Source organism: Mustela putorius, unplaced genomic scaffold, assembly GCF_011764305.1.
Source record: "Mustela putorius furo isolate JIRA1106 unplaced genomic scaffold, ASM1176430v1.1 tig00003859_pilon_pilon_pilon, whole genome shotgun sequence".
NCBI classification, from domain to species: domain Eukaryota; kingdom Metazoa; phylum Chordata; class Mammalia; order Carnivora; family Mustelidae; genus Mustela; species Mustela putorius.
This window is the reverse complement of record NW_025422011.1, coordinates 18883515-18906718: the sequence shown is the minus strand read 5'-3', so window position 1 is coordinate 18906718 and position 23204 is coordinate 18883515.

The window sequence follows — 23204 nt, the reverse complement described above, 5'->3', positions numbered from 1 at the left end:
CTACTTCTTGCATAGCAAACAACATGCCAGACTGAGTCATTTAGCCTTCAGATTGGCAACTTAATGGGCTTTAGTCTTCTTCCTGCCTGAATGTATAATAATATTTTAGGTGGCAAATGACAACTGAAAATGATAATCATTCTAATAATCATCTAATCGTCTTCCATGTGGGATGTCTGTGATGAGATCTCCATAGCAACAGCACCTTATGGAAGCTACTGGTGTCATTGTTTTTTGCTACATGCTTATAAATCATAATCAACTGTGATTTTATTTTTCCTTAAAAATAAGTTTTGATATTGACATTGTATATTATTTTTTAAGATTTTTATTTCTTTATTTGAGAGAGAGTGAGTGGGAGAGATCACAGAGGAAGAAGAAGAAGCAGACTGGCCATTGAGCAGGGAGCTGAAGTGGGGCTCGATTTCAGCACCCTGAGATCATGACCTGAGTTGAAGGCAGCCACTTAAATGACTGAGCTACCCAGGCGCCATGACATTGTATTTAAGTACTGCAGAAACCTGAGGATGGTTATTGGGGTGGAGATAAGAAGGAACTGGAGCTTTGATCATGATAAAGGAGATCTGAGGGATGTTTAAGTATAATTTTCAAAAAGGAAAAACATCATTACTCCATACAAATGTAGAATGCACACATATCAAACACCTATTTGGTTCATTAATTAAGAAAAACCCACTAAGATGTTGTGCACAGTTCAAAGAGTACTTGGGAAGATAAGTGTCTATAGAAAATTTAACAAAGAAATGCCAGCTTAAAAGTGCTGATTTATATAGAAATCTAATTAATCCCAGCAAAGTCATAAACCACAACCTCTTGGGTTATCTGCTCCACCAGAGAGAAATTATCTGTCTCTTGAACTGACAAAATATCTGCAAGTTAGTATCTGCCCTTAAACAATTATAATATCCCAGTCAATAAAAATTCTAAAAAGTTGGAAGTCTAGAATTGCACTGGAAAACAAAACAAAACAAAACAAAAAAATAAACTTGTTAATCTATTTACCTATTTTCAAGTTTGAGATAATTTTTCCAACAGTAGGAAATAAGCTTTAGAAACAATAAGTTCGTCTTCATCTCATTTGGAGTGCATTGTGAAATAATGATTAGGCCAGTATCAACAGTTGTAAAAGGGTTCATACAATGACAATCTGTGATGAGCTAGCTGTTGGATAGATCATTAAAGGACTTCAGTTTGGATGGTTTCTTGAATATAATACAGTGTTTGCTTCAGGCTCTTCTGTGTCTATAAGGAAGATTAAGAAACACAGCTGGGATGAAATTCAGTGAAGTTCTGTTTCATATCCCTTAAGGAAAAGCCAAATTCCACAGTGATTCTTATTTCAGTATCAAAAACTACTTTCTGAGAGGCCATACATATGGGCAATTCTGGGTTGAATCACTGAATTAAATCCTTAATAAAGAGATGAAGAACTAAAGAGAATAAAGTGAAAAATTTGGTCATGTCACTTTTTGTACTTAAAATTCCAGAGGCTCCAAATTACTCGCAGTTGGAATTTCTCCCCAAGGTTGACATAAGGCACTGCAAGATCTGGCTTCTAGCTACTTTTCTGACATCTTCTCCTACCACTCATTGCTCCCACGGCTCAGCTCTTTATCCTCAGTCACTGGGCACAGATTTTGAAAATACACGATGACCATTTCCAAGAACTGTAGCTACCAGTTCCAAGCTATCAGTTTCCAAGAACTGTAGTATACAGTTTATCTGTGTGCCAGACACATTTCTTTACCTTTTTATTGTGGTAAACAAACAAACAAACCCATTACACAAAGTCTACTTTCTTAGCAAATTTTCAAGGACACAGTACCATATCGTTAACTATAAGCACAATGTTGAAAGGCACATCTCTAGAACTTTTTCATCTTGTATGACTGGATTCCTGTAGCCTTTGAACAACTGCCAATCTCACCCTCCTCCAGCCCCTGGTAACCACCATTCTGCTTCTTGCTTCTGTGAATTTGACTACTTTAGCTAAGTCATCTGAGTGGAGTCATGTATTATTTGTCCTGCTGTGACTAGCTTGTTTCATCTAGTTAATGTCTTCAAGATTCATACAAGTTATACAACTACTATAGTTTTGTAATATATTTTAAAATCAGTAAGTGTGATGCCTCCAACTTTGTTCTGGCTCAATATCGTTTTGGTTATTTATCACATTTTGTGGTTTCATAAAAAATGTTAGAATTGTTTTTTTTTTTTTTCTTGTTTTTTGACTGCCATTGAGGTTTTGATATGGATTTCATGGAAACTATAGATTGTTTTGCGTAGTATAGATATTGAATAATATTAACTTTTTCCAATCCATGGATGGAATGTCTTTCCATTCTAAGCACCTAACGACTAGGTTATATATTTTTGAAAAAAAGGACTTTAAAAGTATCTTGAGTTTGAATATGGTGGTATAACATTAAATCAGGGTAGAAACTTCAAATAAAAATTAGTGTCAGTGAATCAGTTTAATTTATATCTATCTTACTCATTCCTTATGAATATATCATTCATATTATTTTATTTTTCTCAAAAATGTCATTTTACAACACAGAGGATCATGTCACTTACATATTAATCATGATATTACATGTTAAACATGTCTGAAACTGGCATTTGTCCCTATCCTCCTAGAAACCCACACATACCGGAACACAAGTGAAAATTCCATTGAATATGTTTTTAGTGGTCCAGAGAGCTCTTATACTTTGCGCTGCAGTGGCATTTATTAATTTATTTTTTAGTATGGAGATAATAAATATCAATATTAAATATTAATCATAGAAATACAATATTAATCTCTAATCAATACTAATCTAACAATCTTGAATTATCAGTATTATCTATATATTAATTTATTTACCCTTTTGTCAATTCACACATTACCTTTGGATTTAATTCTATATTATTTTGAATTACAATGGATTATGTATTACAATGAACTTGTTTTAAATGAAGTAAACATGAAAATAACCATTAAAAAATTTAATGCACAAGTTGATGGGGATTCACAGAGGAAAATTCCAGCTCAAGGACTCTAATGCTGAGTACTCTAGAAGGCAGAAAACAATTCCAGGAAGAATACCATCCACACTGGATGAAATAATTTAAAATAATAATGATCATCATTATCAGAAATATTTATTCAAGTGTACAATCAATAAAGATAAAGCACCCTGGCATTAATTAGCTATTCCTTTTGCTTTAAATGCATACAAGATATGAATTTAGCCTTTATCAGTGTCTTAAGGATGTTTAGTAGGTATTCACTACCTATTTTATGAACAAATGAAATAAGGTTAAATAATTAAAGGAAATTTTATCCTGTTATGTTTCTTGGGGTCATTTATTGATTCTAACATAAAAAGTGATTTTAAGTAACCAAACTCCATTGTTACCAAAAATAGGAAAGAAATAATATGGGGTTTTATTATTGTTACTGATTTGACACATAAAATTTAGGCAATTCAAGATTTTGATGTGTGGCTTGAGGACACTAGGGATCAGGGACATGGGCTAAATGAAATATCAAAAATGATACCAGTATAATACATCTTTTTAAAAAAAAGTTTTATTTATTTACTTGAGAGAGAGAGAGTATACACAAGCACAGAAGCAAGGGAAAGAGAGGGAGAAGCAGACTCCTCACTGAGCAGGGAGCCCAGTATGGGACTGGATTCCAGGACCCTTTGATCATGACCTGGGCTGAGGCAGATGCTTAACCAACTGAACCATTCAGGTATCCTTATAATGTGTCCTTTAAGTAGTATCTTCATGCATTAAGATATGTGTTTGCAACTTATGTGTAGAAGTTTTGGGAAAGACACGTAGGCTAAACTCATTAAAACTACACTGTGTACCAAAAAAAAAAAAAAGAGAGACTAAACAATTAAAAAAAAATGTATCATAGACTCCTTCCTATGACAGCCAAACTGGGAAAATAATCTAGCTAGTCCTTGCTGGTAATGTCACATTTGCTGAGAGCAGTTATTTGCAAATATAATAAGATTTTGATTAAAAAAATCCTGTAGAAGAGTCTTTTTTGTATTGAGTTACATTCATATCTGACAAGCTTAGGGTAATTAGGTAAATTACTTAGAGTAACATATTCATATGTAAATCATTGCCTCCAAAACAAAAATAGGCACCCAAAATATAGTTTCTTATAACTAGCAAAGTATAAAAAGTGATATAGCCCATTTTTATTTTGTAGGAAATGATTCAACAGGCTCCAAATCACTGGGTCTGCAGGAGATACACATGTGATTTCATTAGACTCTGAGTGTGAAAATACAAACCCACTACTGATTCACTCAACTGGTATGGTTGGGGAGGAGTGGGGAATATCACTCCAGCAACATAATTCACATTTTATCTTGATCTTTTCTATTGTTTTTCTAGTCTCTATTTCATTTATTTCTTCTCTAAACTTTATTAATTCCTTTGTTTGATAAATTAGGTCTTAGTTTGTTCTTCTAGTTTCTTGAGGTATAAAATTGAGATCTTCTTTTTTCTTATTGCACATATTTGTCACAATAAAACTCACTCTTATGCTGTGAAATGTGTAAGCCTGGTGATTCACAGACCTGTACCCCTGGGACAAATAATACATTATAGGTTAAAAAAAAATGTAAAATAAATAAATAAAAACCCCTCACTCTTAGAACCACTTTTATTGCATCCCATAAATTTTGTTATGTTATGATTCCACTTTTGTTTTTTGAAAATATAAACAAAATTGACACTCTTGACTAAGAAAAGAGAAGGACTCAAATTACAAATGAAAGACAGGACATTACAATGATTACCACAGAAATACAAATAACTGTGAGACTACTATGAAGAATTATACACCAATAAACTTGCAACCTGGAAAAAATGGAGAAATTCCTAGAAATATACAACCTACCATGACTGAATCATGAGGAAACAGAATATCTGAGCAGACCAACAATGAGTAAAGAAACTTAATCAGCAAACTGCACTCAGTGGCACATTCAAAGGATTATATACCATGATGAAGAATATTTATCCCTTGAATGCAAGGATGGTTCAATCTGTGATTCAATAAATGTCATACATAGCATTAACAAGTTAAGGATAAAAATCAGACAGCCATCTCAATAGATGTATTTGACAAAAAGTCAACTTTTTTATGATAAAGAAAACTCAAAAATTATATATAGAAGGAATGTACTTCAACATAATAAAGCTTATACCTGAAATACCCACAGCTAACACCATACTTAATGGTGAAAACATAAAATCTTTTTATCCAAGGTCAGGAATAAGACAACAGTGCCCACTCACATGGCTTCTATCCACCATAGACTGGAAGTCCTGGCTGAGCAATTAGGCAAATGAATGAATGAATGAATGGCATCCCAATCAGAAAGGAAGAAGAAAAATCATCTCTATTTACAAATAACATGACATCATATATAGAAAACTCTAAAGATGCCACCAAAACTTAGAACTAATAAATGAATTCAGTAAAGTTGCAGGATACAAAATCAATATGCAAAATTCTGTTGTATTACTATATGTTAATAGTGAACTATCAGAAAGAGAAATTAAGAAAACAATCCTGTTAACAGTAGCATCAAAAAGAATAAAATATTTAGGAATAAATTTAACCAAGGAGGTGAATGATGTGTATACTTAAAACTATAAGATATTAAAAGCAATTAAAGAACAACAGTAAATGTAAAGATATTCTATGTTCAAGGATTGGAAGAATTCATATTATTCAATATCCATACTATTCTAAGCAATCTGCAGATTCAATGCAATCCCTATCAAAATCCCAATGGCATTTTCCACAGAAATAGAAAAAAACAAATCTAAAATTGGCAAAGAACTACAGAAGACTCCAGGTAGCCAAACAACCTTAAAAAAGAACAAAACCTGAGACATCACATTTCCTGATTTCAAACTATAGTTGGCCTTTGAACAACATGGGTTTGAACTACATGGATCCACTTGTATGTAGATTTTGATAAATATAGTACAGTACTGTAAGTGCTTTTTCTCATGATTTTCTTAATTGCATTTTTTCTCTAGCTTACTCTATTGTAACAATGCAGTATATAATTCATGTACTATAAAAATATGTTTTAATCAACTGTTTATATTATTGGTAAGGTTTCTGGTCAACAGATGGCTACTTGTAGTTAAATTCCATAAAAATCATTAAAATAGTGAGTTTTATGTTATGTGCATCCTGCCACAATAAAAATACAAAAAATTTTAAAAAAGTAACCCAGAGATAACCCCATGTATATACAGTCAATTAATATTGAAAAGGGTGCCAAGAATACAAAATAGGGAAATGTTAGTCTCATCAGTAAATGATGGAAAAACTGGATACCCACATGCAAAAGAATAAAATTGACCCATATCAAACACCTTGTACAAAAATCAACTCAAATGCATTAAAGACTTAGAAACCTAAGTCTGAAACCATAAATCTCCAAGAATAAAACATAGATGGAAGTACCTCTTTGGATATGACACCAAAAGCACAGGCCAACAAAATAAAAAATAAATAAATAGGGTTATATCAAATTAAAAAGCTTTTGTACAAACACTAAGGGTAGAAAATATTTGCAAGCCATATATATGATAAGGGGTTAAATCCAAAATTTGTAAAAACAAAACAAAACAAACTTTTATACCTGAAACACACACACACACACACACACACGATTTTTGTGTTGCCCCCAAACTGAGCAAAGTATCTGAATAGATATTTTTCCAAAGACATCCAAATAGCCAGCAGGTGTATGACTAGTTGCTTAATTGCACTATTCATCAGGTTTATATATAGTCTCAGTAAAAAAAATCACAATGCAGTATCACCTCATACCTAGAATGGCTATTATTAAACTAACAAAAGATAACCAATGTTGGCAATGATATGGAGAAAAAGGAACTATGGTATATTGCTATGGGAATATAATTTAGTATAGCCATTACAAAAAACAGTCTAAGGTTCCTCAAAAATTAAAATTAGAAGTACCATATGATCAGTAATCCTACTTCTGGGTATTTTTCCCATGAAATTGAAATCTGTATCTTAAATAGATACCTTCATTCTCGTGATCATTGCAGATTATTCACAATAGCCAAGACACAGAAACAACTTAATATCCATCAACAGAGGAATATATTTTAAAAAGTGTGGTATATACATACAATGGAATAATATCGGGCCTATAAAAAGAAGGAAATCTTGCCATTTGTGACAACATGGATGAACCCGGACAACACTATACTAAGTGAAATAAGCCAAATGCAGGGACAAATACTTCATGATTTTACTCATAAGTGTACTCTAAAATAATCAAACTCATAATGCAGAGAATAAAGTAGAGAATAAAGGGTGATTGCCAGGTGTTGGCAGGGAAGATAATGATCAAAGGGTACAAAATTTCAGTGTTGCAAGATAAAGTTCTGGAGATTTGCTACACAGCACAATGTCTATAGTCAACAAAACTGTATTATAGATTTTAATTTTAGAGTTCCTACCACACACATAATAATAACAACAATAATAATAGGGACAAAAGCAAACCGAGAGGTGATGCATATGTCTTTGGCCTTGATGGTGATAACGTTGCACAGGTTTATACTTATATAAGTATATTACTTATTCCCAAACTCACTGAGTTCTATACATTAAAAATGCACAGTTCTTTTTTTTTATATTTGTAAACCATACCTCATAAAGTAATTTAAAAACAAACAGGAGAATATCAAAGAAAGTAAAGTTTAGAAAATGTGTAATTCAATTATCCTTTTACCTTTTCCAATTATATAATCACACACCTAGTACCTGTTAAGAAATTATGCTCTGTTATGAGCTTGGTAGAGAAATGGGTATTGATTTGAACAAATAATATTCTGTTAGATATAAGGAATTATTTCATTTGTTGTTTCAAATATGACTATGTTACTGAATGAATAAAAAGAATCACTGTGAGAGCCTTCAGGAGATACATTTCCTGTCAAGGAAAAAGGTTGTTTGTTGCAGCCAGCGTGACAACATGACCAGGGTTGAGAGGGCAAGAGGATGGTGAGATGAAGACGAGACGCAAAGAAATGAGGACAGGAGGGGCAAAGTGGGTGATGTCCAAGCAGTGCCAATTTTATTCAAGGCTGTGAGACATTATATAGCTAACAGAAACAATTATAAGGAAGTATCTATTTTTAGCTGATTACTAAAGAATTTGCAACATGCACAGAAAACCCTTTAAGCTTTCCCATGATCTATTTCCCAAGGACTAATGGCAGACCCTCTGACACAAGTGGTCTTCAGATAATTCTTTAACCAGGTGCACTATCTTCAAAGTGGCTCAAGACATAGTTTATGGCCCGAGCAAAGACAGCACAATCCCACAAAGGTTTAATGAGCAGGCCTGTTTTGCCCATTCCAGAGAAGCACATGCAGGCAACTACGCCAGCGAGACTTAGAATCCATAGCTCAGGCCCTTTCTCAAGCGCTGCTCAACTTTTCCACCCACAGAGCTATTAGCCCCTGGGCTTCAAGGAGGCACGAGTTGGGGCCTGGTTTGGTCTCTTGACTCTAGCCCAGTCTGCGGCTGCCTAGAGTTGTTAAAACTTCTTTGAAAACAAATAAGCAAATGATAAAACAATTCTATGTCAAGCATGTATTTAAATTAAGTTGGTATAAGAATGTGAATTAATATCTTTAAAGGAGAGGAATCACACAATCATCAAAATAATCTTTCTGAAGAATAAGCATTCAATAAATTTACCTATTTGGATAAACTTCAGGGAATATGTCTATCATATGTATTTTTTTCATTTCTACTCACTTTCATTTCTACTCACTTTTTTTCATTTCTACTCACTTTTATACCTGTATTATATATTTTTCCTTTTCCTCTCTCCCTGCATTCTTTTCTATCCCTTGTATACTTTCATATAATATAAGACATTTATTAGGGAAATTAAAAGATGAGAAAATGAATGCAAATCAAACAAAGGATGCAGTTCAGTAGATGCAGGTCAAAAAGGCTGGTCAAATAAGTTTAGTATATTTTGATTTTTTGAGACGTGACTCTGGAAAAGAATAGGAAAAGTCTGTGTTCTGAGGAGACTGGTGTGTGTTTTAGAATGCTTAATACCCTCATGTGCGTGTGTTCAATGTCACTTTTTCTACATACAGCACTACTAATACTACTCATTCTGAAATCCTTAATCAGGTATAACATCCACCTTGCAGACCTTCTCTGATTTCCTCGAACTGTGTCAAAGTGCCCTTTCTATAGTCTCTTGTTTTATTTACTTATTTTTAATAGCATATATCTTACTTTTTTAAAATTTTATTTTATTTTTTCAGTGTTCCAAGATTCATTGTTTATGCACCACACCCAGTGCTCCATGCAATACGTGCCCTCCTTCATACCCACCACCAGGCTCACCCAACCCCTCACCAGCCCCCCCAAAACTGTCAGTTTGTTTTTCAGAGACCACAGTCTTACTTTTGATTTACTCTTATAATCTGTGGAAAAAAAAAATCTGTTTATATCCCAGTATCTTATCTGGGTCTTCATTGTCATCAGTGCCCTAGAATAATTTTCCTGCATTCGGAGTTCTTTGTGGAACAATGCCTTTTTAATACTCTTGTGAATGTGTTTATGTAATTTTTATCATAACCACAGGTATTCATTCATTTGAATTAAGGGAATTATTTTCTTCTGCCTTTTTAAAAAGATTTATTTATTTATTTGAGAGAAAGAATGCGAATGTGGGGAGGGGCAAAGGAAGAGGAAGAGAGGATCCTTAAGTCGACCCCCTCTGCACAGAGAGCCAACCCTGGGCTCCATCCCAGCGCTGAGATCCTGACCTGAGCTGAAATCAAGAGTCAACGTTTAACCGACTGAGTCAGCCAGGCTCCCCTATTTTCTTCTGCCTTTAATGCTAAATCATGACCTGCCAATATTAACCTTATTTCTTTCATTAAAGTAAGACTTAAAATATGGGTACATAATTTTGGAATTGTGGAATGTGATACCATGATTTATTTATTTTTATTTATTTTTATATTTTTTTAAAGATTTTTTTTTAATTTATTTGGCAGACAGATCACAGATAGGCAGAGAGGCAGGCAGAGAGAGAGAGAGAGGAGGAGGAGGCAGGCTCCCTGCTGAGCAGAGAGTCCGAAGTGAAGCTCGATTCCAGGACCCTGGGATCATGACCTGAACTGAAGGCAGAGGCTTTAACCACTGAGCCACCCAGGCATCCCACCATGATTTATATATATTTGGTCTTTGCCCTGTTTCCAACAGAGAGCTTCTAAAATCCTTAGAATCTCCTAAGTGGTAAGAGATAAAGGTGTCTTTTATTATGTTAATGAGATGACTTTTGGCATTCCCCTAGGTCACCTAATGTTAGAGGCTAGTTGCCAGGGGAACCAACCCTGTAGTCAAGGGTAGAACTTTAAGTCTCACCCCTTGACATCTAGAGAGGGGGTTAGGGCTGGAGGTTGAATCAGTGATTTCATCAATCTTGCCTCCATAGTGAAACTTCCATAAAAATCCAAAAGGACAAGGTTTGGAGAGCTTCCAGGTTGCTGAACTCCTGGAGCTACTGAGAGAGTAGCATGCCTAAAGAGGACACGAGAGCTCAGTGCCCTTTCCCTGTACTTTGTGCATATAAAAGGAACATCCTTTAATCAAAAACTGGTAACCTAGTAAGTAAAATGTTTCTGAGTAGTGTGAGTCACTTTAGCTAATTAACTGAACCCAAAAAGGAGATCATGGGAACTTCTGATCTCTTAGCTAGTAAGTTAAAAATACAGATGATAACCTGGACTTGCAACTGTCATCTAAAGTTGGAGGTGGTTGGGACACCTGGGTGGCTCAGTGAGTTAAAGCCTCTGCCTTTGGCTCAGGTCATGATCCCAGGGTCCTGGGATGGAGCACCACATCGGGCTCTCTGCTCAGCGAGGAGCCTGCTTCCCCCTCTCTCTCTCTGCCTGCTTTTCCATCTACTTATGATCTTTATCAAATAAATAAAGGATCTTTAAAGTTGGAGGTGGGGCAGTCTTGTAGGAATGAACCCTTACTATGGGAATTTGATACTATCTTTCTTGGACATCCTGCTGGTCCCTGAGAACATGAGCTCTCTCTCTCTCTCACACACACACACACACACACACACACACACTGGAATTGGTTCCAGGAATCCCAAAACTGGGGTCATACCACTAGGGATAGGTATAGAGCCAGGCTAAATTTATGGACTCTATTTTTTATTTTTTAAATATGTTACATATGAAAGAATATTGAATGGTATGTTAAAAAATTAATATAGTAATATATAATAATTAATAATATAGTATAACAATATAGTATATAAATATAAGTAAAGCTTACTTTACTTCTTATCCTGAAATATACTCTATTTATCTGTGGGTTCTATTTGTTCTTTTGATTTTTGTTTTATTTTGTTTTGTTTTTTGCTTTGTTTTGCATTTCTTTCTGGGATTATTGATTACTACTGTTAGTCATGGTCCTCTAGCAGGAAGCAATTTTGTAAGCATCGGACCAAAAACTTGACATTTAATAAAGGTTACTACACAGTAGAAGCCCATTGTATAACCATTCAAATACTTCAAGGGTAGTTAGATTATTATAAAGTAATAATTAATCCTGACAGATACATCAGAAATGCTATACATTAAAAGTGAAAGAAAATACATTCTTATATGGCATTTTGGAAACATTAATGGAAGATTAAAGTTTACTTTATATCATATTTGCATATTTCTGTCACATCCCATTTTCTTTGAAAAGATGCGTTATTTGAGCAGTTATTCCCATAGCCTTACTTCCTTCAACAAATTTACAAATGTGTTAGACGGTGTGACCTTAATTGAACAGAACATAATTGAACAAAACACACAAACAAGTAAAGCTACTGTATCTATAGTCTAAACAAATCTACTATTGCTTCTGATTTAACAGCTGTTTGAAAATATCTTCTCTAACTTCAATACACTTCGAATTTCTACATGCCTCTCTTCAGTAATATTTTCTCCATCAGCGGTCCCAAGTAAGTTCACACAGAGGCAAAGGATACAGCATATGAAAGAGAATGTGAAATCATCTTACCTTTCAAAAATGACCCCTTCTATTTCAGTTATCTCACTTCATTTATTCAGAAAAATAAGCAATTAGAAAAAAAATGGTCCATTATTTATTATATGATTGAAAAGGTCAGAACGAAGTGGGGATTTTTTATCCAAACCATTCACTATAGGATAATGATACTACCTGAATTACTTCCAAAATTCTGAATAATCTTCTTAGTCTTTGCAGACTTTCTATGATTGGTAATCTTTTGCTGTCAGTGTGTGGCATATATAATATCAGTCCTCCACTCATGTAATCATTCCTTCAGTGCACTTTTTGACCAATGCCCATGTCCTATTTTTGTCTTAGGCTCCAATCAACCTTACCGATATCATTGTAAAGCAAGGAGTTTGATGCTGTTGCCAAAGGAACATCTTTTTGTTTGCTCTTTGTGTTTAATTTTTCCTAAATTGATGGCCCAAATCCCAGGGTTTTATTTTTTTCCTCATCATCAGGGCAAGATTTAAAATATAAAGTTGTTGCACATTTTACATTGTGGTTTTAGCAACTTGCTCATCAGAATTAATCTGTGATAAATCCAAAACTCTGCCATGTCATTTCCCTCTGTCTTTCCTTCTGTGTTTTGTTTCTGAACGCATCCCTAAGCTGCCTACAGTCCCATCATCTAATAAGGAATCTATGAGGGTAGTTTGCTCAAGGCTCCTGTTCTCTTAAAAACACTTCCCAAATATAGCCCTAGCAGGATATGTGAGATGGCTCCGAATCTGTTTGGTGTTCATCACTGGAAAGAGAGGTAATGAATGAACTGTATTTCCTTCAGGCCATTCACAGTTGTGTTATCTCTCTTGGTGAAACGAACCAGAACATTTTAAGAATGACAGAGCATACTGGACTTGTCAGAGCCAGGGCTATTAGTTTCTTCTCTAACCTCTGGAGAAAATATCATCATAAACAATCAGGGCTTAATCCTTTTTGAACCTTTGCACTTTAGGGAACCCCTTCCTCCTTTACCAGCAAACTTCTTTATTCTAGAAAAACATATCTACATCTTCATATCTCTAGCTCTATATTCTCATAGATATCCCTATTCCTACCTCTATTCTTAATTGCTCCATAAATATTGCCACTCATCAAAACATGTTATATGTTAACTATATACTAAAATTTGCAAAGCACATTTATTATAAGGGCAATTTGGAGATAAGAGCCCTATGTCTTATTGCTCAAGGATACCCTCATTGCACTGGGAGTCAAGGACCCACACCAGGCTTTGCAGGATCTTGGTCAAGTTTCTTCACTCTTGGCCTTGGTTTCTGGATCAGCCAAATAAAGAAATGGACAAAGTGATCTCTAAAATTCCTTCCAACTCTAATCACCATTTCATTACATTGATACAGTAGGGAGATTATAGCAGCTCAATAATTATATTCAGCACATAAGTAAAAAGAAAAATATTTAAGACAGAAAATTTTTCTGAGAAAGGAAAGGGTCCATGAGGCTGATGTAACTTTAATGTTTATATTTTCCACAGTGACATCATTCTCATTTCATCAAGAGTAAAATATTTGGGGCACCTGGGTGGTTCAGTCGGTTAAGCCGCTGTCTTCAGCTCAGGTCATGATCTCAGGGTCCTGGGATCGAGCCCTGCATCAGTCTCTCTGCTCAGCAGGGAGCCTTCTTCCTCCTGTCTCTCTGCCTGCCTCTCTGCTTGTGATCTCTCTCTGTCAAATAAATAAATAAAATCTTAAAAAAAGTAAAATATTTAAACACAACATTTTCAGTAAATCTTTTCTTAACTGAGTTTGTTATTTAGCTATAATTTTTTTCATGAAATCTTACCTTTTAGCACAGGCTAAAAGTATTTCTTGAAGAAAAGTCTAGATGGAAATGAACAGAGGCTATACAAGAAAATATTAGTAGGAAGGCGACAAGTGTTGAGGAAAACCTCACTGATTTGTATAGTAGTCAAGTACCTAGCAAACAACACAGAGTATATGAAAGGTTTTCTCAGAAGATGGTTTAATGGAGGGACTGCTACGGAGATATAAAACAAACATGAGGGCTTAAGTTAGGGACTCACACTTTGTGTATTCAGTGTGAAGAGGACGGTAGCAATCATAAAGACACCACTGCCATATCTAGACCTAAAATTAAAGAGGGATGAACAAGACTACTGCAGCCAGGAGAGAAATAATGGAAAATAAGCCACCCACCAGAAGCTGGTCCCTTAAAACACAGCCACTGTTGGGTGTGTAGGATCTGTAGTGAAGCAACAAGGGTAGACAAAAACAGGGCATGGGAATCATTACTTCAATTTTTCTCTTCCTTTATTTTCTGGTATCCTGCCAATCCCTCCCATTGGCTCTCTGCACCCCAGAGGGTGACATAATAACCCAAAAGACAGGTTATAGTGGTGAGAGCAAGTTAAAGAGGGTGGTAAATAAATATGTAAAATAAACAAAGAATACTAGCATTATCAGCCAGTGGTGACATTCAGCATCCATTCACATCCTCTGCTTGAACAAGAAATTCACATTCCATCCCCCACCCCCCACCACCAATAAACCCAGTTTTATTGAACTTTCCCAGTTATGCAAGGATGTCAATTCAATCATATTTTCAGCAGGAATTTAAGCTGCAAAGGAACATACTATGGGTACTCTCTATAAAATTTAAGAGAGAAGAATTATAATAAATAACAACAACAAAAACATCGCCATGATTTTTCTTCTCTAACAGGCATTAAGCTGAATTAGATCATCATAGCTTTTTTCCCATCACTCATTGCATTATATCCTTACCTGCTCCAACAACTCAGCACGTTAACTTTATTATTTTTCTTTGAGAAATATTTCTTACAGAAATATCTTCCTTATTGAATCACTTCATGTATTTCATTTTTAATAAATGACTCTGTCTTCATTATTTTTCATGATTATTTGGGAGTAAGTGGACTATGACATGACTAGTGAATCTATAGATTCTAGACATTGTTCTTGCCAGCACTGTAGAGTAGAAACCCCATTGCTCTTTGGTAATCAGAATCAATTGTCGCAGTCAGGACAGCAGCTCTTTCAGTGTTGTTTGGTTCAGCAGGGATTAAAATGGTTTGTATTCCACCTCATATTAGATTTATTCAACAATTAGGGTTTCTTTGCCGTCGGTTTATATTATTCCCATGAATTCCACTTAAAACATCTATACATACTCTGCTAATCATTTCCCCTCTAGCTCTCCTTACAAAAATAGAATTCCGGGCTCCTGGGTGTCAGTTGGGTAGGCAACTGCCTTTGGCTCAGGTCATGATCCCAGAGTGCTGGAACTGAGTCCCTCATCCAGCTTCCTGATTAGCACGGAGCTGCTATCCCCTCTGACCTTCCCCATTTCATGCTCTCTCTCTCTCTCAAATAAATAAATAAAATCTTAAAAAAAAAAAAAGAAAAGAAAATTCCATCTTTTATAAGTATTCCCAATAGAAACTTTGAGACTGCATCTTAGACTACTGACAATATGTGAGGAATTAACTGAGCTGATAATATTAATAATTTATTGAGCATCATTTTATAAATTAAAATGTCCAATCTAGAGTAGATAGCAACAAGTCATTAACACATGCCAGATGAATGGGTGGTATATACATAAATTGTGACCCTAAGCTGCAAAGGATATTGATTATTATTTAACACTTTTGTACCAGGAACAACTTTTAATCATTTGATTACGATTGTGATGCATCTATTGTATTTTTTTTGCAAATGGTACAAACACTGATACATCACTGTTTATAAAGAAAACTGAAATTCAGGACAACAAATAAATTCTCATTGCCATAACACAAAAGGCAGAATGGTGACCTGAAGGTAGAATATCCTATTATAAGATTCATTTTCCTTTTAATACAAAATGGAGTTTTCTATCTGCCCAAGTACTGATTGTTGTTTGAGTTCTGCACATGAGAGAACTTAGTAATTTAAAGGAAATTTTGTTTAAAGATATCTTAATTTCCCTTTCAAAGTGGAAATTTAGGAAGAGAAGTTAAGCCAAATGAATGAGTATTATGTCAGACTGAGGGTCTTTAATCACTATCATTCCACACAAAGAAGCCTGAAATTGCCTGAGAAGAGAAGTTAATAGTTGGGAAATGCTCTATAAAAAAATGTTAACGCTATAAAATGGCAATTCAGATGTGAGCCCACACAGAGAAAGGTAATGGTTTAAAACCGTATTTTAAAGTCTGTATTTAAGGTAATTTCTCAAGAATTAAAGCTACTTTTGGGGGGAATAACTTTTATACAATCAATTATTTTGAAAATTGCAATTGAGAAAATGGTATCAGTGTGAACTTCTTCTTTCAATTTTAAGCGAAAGTTGTAAAAATTAATATTATTTGGAGAAAAGTACATTATATGAAATAATTCTGCATGCATTCAGTAGACTGTTGAAGAGTAACCTGATGTTTGAATCACCATCCACACTACATGGAAAAATCTAAAGCTATTCCTATAAACAGAGCACATTCAAACAGAGTCATAACAATGATTTACTTTTTCTGGTGAGCTGTATTTCTCCATTTGTTTTCTTGGCTTTCAGCAGTCAAGCTCTCTCAAAATACCTACAATACCTCACTGGCAGAATCACCCTGAAGGTAAATGTGGATAAATTACCAAGTCACAGATGATAAACGCAAGAAACGTCTTGGGAGGTACTTTCACTTCCCCAAAGATTGTGGGTGCATAGAGAACCAAGATTATGAGTGGCTGACTGGAGTCTTACAGCTGCAAGACATGTTCCAACCAAGTGACTAATTTGTCATTGAATCTTTGCTTTCATCAAAAAGTTACTACTCCCGGGGTGCCTGCATGGCTCACTGGGTTAAATCCTCTGCCTTCAGGCTCAGGTCATGATCTCAGGGTGCTGGGATCAAGCCCTGCATCAGGCTCTCTGCTCAGTGGAGAGCCTGCTTCTTCTCTCTCTCTCTGCCTCTCTGTCCACCTACTTGTGATCTCTGTCTGTCAAATAAATAAATAAAAAATCTTAAAAAAAAAAAAAACCCTGAAAAGAGAAAACCTCTTTATTATCACTATTTATATAATGAAAAAGTAGATTAGAGAGGTTAAATGGTTTCCTGGGTACCAAAAGAGCCTCTTCCTTCAACTGGAACGTATATATATATATCTATATATTGTATATAAGTATTTTATAAATATATAAATATTTTAACAAAAATATTTTAAATATATGAGTTTAAATAAATTTACTTATTTATGACATAAATCATATACAATATAATTAAGTATATGTTATATATTTTTTTATAATTCTGTCCAGATTATTTCGTTTGTTCCTCACAGCTCCATTTTTTAAAATTTTTATTTATTTTTATTTTTAATTTTTTTTCATTTTTTTATTTTTTATAAACATATATTTTTATCCCCAGGGGTACAGGTCTGTGAATCACCAGGTTTACACACTTCACAGCACTCACCCAGGCACATACCCTCCCCAATGTCCAAAACTCCAACCCCCTTCTCCCAACCCCCCACCCTCCAGCAACCCACAGTTTGTTTTGTGAGATTAAGAGTCGCTTATGGTTTGTCTCCCTCCCAATCCCATCTTGTTTCATTGATTCTTCTCCTACCCACTTAAGCCCCCATGTTGCATCACCACTTCCTCATATCAGGGAGATCATATGATAGTTGTCTTTCTCTGCTTGACTTACTTCACTAAGCATGATACACTCTAGTTCCATCCATGTTGTCGCAAATGGCAAGATTTCATTTCTTTTGATGGCTGCATAGTATTCCATTGTGTATATATACCACATCTTCTTGATCCATTCATCTGTTGATGTACATCTAGGTTCTTTCCATAGTTTGGCTATTGTGGACATTGCTGCTATAAACATTTCGGTGCACGTGCCCCTTTGGATCACTACGTTTGTATCTTTAGGGTAAATACCCAGTAGTGCTATTGCTGGGTCATAGGGCAGTTCTATTTTCAACATTTTGAGGAACCTCCATGCTGTTTTCCAGAGTGGTTGCACCAGCTTGCATTCCCACCAACAGTGTAGGAGGGTTCCCCTTTCTCCGCATCCTCACTAGCATCTGTCATTTCCTGCCTTGTTGATTTTAGCCATTCTGACTGGTGTGGGGTGATATCTCATTGTGGTATTGATTTGTATTTCCCTGATGCCGAGTGATATGGAGCACTTTTTCATGTGTCTGTTGGCCATCTGGATGTCTTCTTTGCAGAAATGCCTGTTCATGTCCTCTGCCCATTTCTTGATTGGATTATTTGTTCTTTGGGTGTTGAGTTTGATAAGTTCTTTATAGATTTTGGACACTAGTCCTTTATCTGATATGTCATTTGCAAATATCTTCTCCCATTCTGTCAGTTGTCTTTTGATTTTGTTAACTGTTTCCTTTGCTCTGCAAAAGACCCCAAGAGTTCATTTTTGCCCTTGCTTCCCTTGCCTGTGGTGTTGTTCCTAGGAAGACATTGCTGTGGCTGAGGTCGAAGAGGTTGCTGCCTGTGTTCTCCTCAAGGATTTTGCTGGATTCCTTTCTCACATTGAGGTCTTTCATCCATTTTGAGTCTATTTTCATGTGTAGTGTAAGAAAATGGTCCAATTTCATTTTTCTGCATGTGACTGTCCAGTTTTCCTAACACTATTTATTGAAGAGACTGTCTTTTTTCCATTGTTCTTTCCTGCTTTGTCGAAGATTACTTGACCATAGAGTTGAGGGTCTATTTCTGGGCTCTCTATTCTGTTCCATTGATCTATGTGTCTGTTTTTGTGCCAGTACCATGCTGTCTTGATGACGATAGCTTTGTAATAGACCTTGAAGTCCGGAATTGTGATGCCACCAACTCTGGCTTTCTTTTTCAATATTCCTTTGGCTATTCAAGGTCTTTTCTGGTTAAATATAAACTTTAGGATTATTTGTTCCATTTCTTTGAAAAAAATGAGTGGGATTTTGATAAGGATTGCATTAAATGTGTAGATTGCATTAGGTAGCATAGACATTTTCACAATATTTGTTCTTCCAATCCAGGAGCATGGAATATTTTTCCATTCCTTTGTGTCTTCCTCAATTTCTTTCATGAGTACTTTATAGTTTTCTGAGTATAGATTCTTAGCCTCTTTGGTTAGGTTTATTCCTAGGTATCTTATAGTTTTGGGTGCAATTGTAAATGGGATCTTAGAGTTTTGTAAAGTGGGTGCAATTGTAAATGGGATTGACTCCTTAATTTCTCTTTCTTTTGTCTTGTTGTTGATGTAAAATGCAACTGATTTCTGTGCATTGATTTTATATCCTGACACTTTACTAAATTCCTGTATAAGTTCTAGCAGTTTTGGAGCGGAGTCTTTTGGGTTTTCCACATATAGTATCATATTATCTGTGAAGAGTGGTATTTTGATTTCTTCTTTGCTGATTTGGATGCCTTTAATTTCTTTTTGTTGTCTGATTGCTGAGGCTAGGACTTCTAGTACTATGTTGAATAGCAGTGGTGATAATGGACATCCCTGCCATGTTCCTGACCTTAGCAGAAAAACTTTCAGTTTTTCTCCATTGAGAATGATTTATGCCATGAGTTTTTCATAGATGGCTTTGATAATATTGAGATATGTGTCCTTTATCCCTACACTTTGAAGAATTTTGATCAGGAAGGGATGCTGTACTTTGTCAAATGCTTTTTTAGCATCTATTGAGAGTATCATATGGTTCTTGTTCTTTTTTTATGAATGTGTTGTATCACATTGACTGATTTGCGGATGTTGAACCAACCTTGCAGCCCTGGAATAAATCCCACTTTGTCGTAGTGAATAATCCTTTTAATGTACTGTTGAATCCTATTGGCTAGTATTTTGTTGAGAATTTTCACATCTGTGTTCATTAAGGATATTGGTCTGTAATTCTCTTTTTTGATGGGATCCTTGTCTGGTTTTGGGATCAAGGTGATGCTGGCCTCATAAAATGAGTTTTGGAAGTTTTCCTTTAATTTCTATTTTTAGGAATAGTTTCAGGAGAATAGGAATTAGTTCTTCTTTAAATGTTTGGTAGAATTCCCCTGGGAAGCCGTCTGGTCCTGGGCTTTTGTTTTTTTGGAGATTTTTGATGACTGCTTCAATCTCCTTACTGATTATGGGTCTGTTCAGGTTTTCTATTTCTTCCTGGTTAGTTGTAGTAGTTTGTATGTCTCTAGGAATGCATCCATTTCTTCCAGATTGTCAAATTTGTTGGCGTAGTGTTGCTCATAGTATGTTCTTATAATTGTTTATATTTCTTTGGTGTTAGTTGTTTATCTCTCCTTTTTCATTAACGATTTTATTTATTTGGATCCTTTCTCTTTTCTTTTTGATAAGTCTGGCTAGGGGTTTCAAATCTTATTAATTCTTTCAAAGAACCAGTTCCTAGTTTCGTTGATTTGTTCTATTGTTTTTTTTTTTATTTCTATTTCATTGATTTCTGCTCTGATCTTTATTGTTTCTTTATTTCTCTTCTCCTGCTGGGTTTAGGTTTTCTTTCTTATTCTTTCTCCAGTTCCTTTAGGTGTAGGGTTAGGTTGTTTACTTGAGACCTTTCTTGTTTCTTGAGAAAGAATTGTACTGCTATATATTTTCCTCTCAGGACTGCCTTTGCTGTGTCCCACAGATTTTGAACCATTGTGTTTTCATTATCATTTGTTTCCATGAATTTTTTCAATAATTCTTTAATTTCCTGGTTGACCCATTCATTGTTTAGAAGGATGCTGTTTAGTCTCCATGTATTTGGGTTCTTTCCCAATTTCCTCTTGTGATTGAGTTCTAGATTCAGAGCATTGTGGTCTGAAAATATGCAGGGAATGATCCCAATCTTTTGATACCAGCTGAGACCTAATTTATGACCCAGGATGTGATCTATTCTGGAGAATGTTCCATGTGCATTAGAGAAGAATATGTATTCTGCTGCTTTGGGATGAAATGTTCTGAATATATCTGTGAGTGTGTGGTTGAGTGTGTCCTTTAAAGCCTTTATTTCCTTGTTTATCTTTTGCTTGGATGATCTGTCCAATTCAGTGAGGGGAGTGTTAAAGTCCCCTACTATTATTGTATTATTGTTGATGTGTTTCTTTGATTTTGTTATTAATTGGTTTATATAGTTGGCTGCTCCCAAGTTAGGGGCATAGGTATTTAAAATTGTTAGATCTTCTTGTTGGACAGACCCTTTGAGTATGATATAGTGTCCTTCCTCATCTCTTATTATAGTCTTTGGCTTAAAATCTAATTGATCTGATATAAGGATTGCCACCCCAGCTTTCTTCTGATGTCCTTTAGCATGGTACATTGTTTTCCACCCCCTCACTTTAAATCTGGATGTGTCTTCTAGGAGTCTAAAAGGAGTTTCTTGTAGGCAACATATTGATGGGTTTTGTTTTTTTATCCATTCTGATACCCTGTGTCTTTTGATTGGGGCATTTAGCCCATTAACATTTAGGGTAACTATTGAGAGATATGAATTTAGTGCCATTGTACTGCCTACAAGGTGACTATTACTGTATATTGTCTGTTCCTTTCTGATTTACTACTTTTAGGGTCTCTCTTTGCTTCAAGGACCCCTTTCAATATTTCCTATAGAGCTGGTTTGGTGTTTGCGAATTCTTTCAGTTTTTGTTTGTCCTGGAAGCTTTTTATCTCTCCTTCTATTTTCAATGATAGCCTAGCTGGATATAGTATTCTTGGCTGCATGTTTTTCTCGTTTAGTGCTCTGAATATATCATGCCAGTTCTTTCTGGCCTGCCAGGTCTCTGTGGATAAGTCTGCTGCCAATCTAATATTTTTACCATTGTATGTTACAGACTTCTTTTCCCGGGCTGCTTTCAGGATTTTCTCTTTGTCACTAAAGCTTGTAAATTTTACTATTAGGTGACGGGGTGTGGACCTATTCTTGTTGATTTAGAAGGGGGATTTCTGCGCCTCCTGGATTTTGATGCTTGTTCCTTTTGCCATATTAGGGAAATTCTCTCCAATATACCTTCTGCTCCCCTCTCTCTTTCTTCTTTTTCTGGAATCCCAATTATTCTAATGTGGTTTTGTCTTATGGTGTCACTTATCTCTCGAATTATCCCCTCGTGGTGCCGGAGCTGTTTGTCCCTCTTTTGCTCACTTTCTTTATTCTCTGTCATTTGGTCTTCTATATCACTAATTCTTTCTTCTGCTTCCTTTATCCTAGCAGTAAGAGCCTCCATTTTTTATTGCACCTCATTAATACATTTTTTTTTTATTTCAACTTGGTTAGATCTTAGTTCTTTTATTTCTCCAGAAAGGGCTTTTATCTCTCCAGAGAGGGTTTCTCTAGTATCTTCCATGCCTTTTTCAAGCCCGGCTAGAACCTTGAGAATCGTCATTCTGAACTGTAGATCTGACATGTTACCAATGTCTGTATTGATTAGGTTCCTAGCCTTCGGTACGGCCTCTTGTTCTTTTTTTTTGTGGTGAGTTTTTCCGTCTTGTCATTTTGTCCAGATAAGAGTATATGAAGGACCAAATAAAATACTGTAATGGTGGCAAAGACCTAAGGAAAATGCTATTTAACCAAATCAGAAGAGACCCCAAATCATGGGGGGGATAAAGGGAATAAAAAGAAGTTCATAAAAAAAAATTAAAAAAAGAAAACAAATAAAGAAAAAGTATAAAAAAGAAATATATATATATTAGATAAACTAGTTAAGAAAACGTTAAAAAAGAAAAGGGTAAAAGTTAGAAAAAATTCAGCAGAAGAGAAAAAAATTAAATTAAAAAAAATTAAATTAACAGCAGGACTAAAGAATCATGTGGAGAAAGCCATGAGCTCCGTGCTTTGCTTTCTCTTCCTCTGGAATTCTGCTGCTCTCCTTGGTAGGTGAACTTGGTCTTGGCTGGATTTCTTGTTGATCTTCTGGGGGACGGGCCTGTTGTAGTGATTCTCAAGTGTCTTTGCCCGGGGCAGAATTGCACCTCCCTTACCAGAGGTCGGGCTAAGTAATCTGCTCAGGTTCGCTTTCAGGAGCTTTTGTCCCCTGAACGCTTTC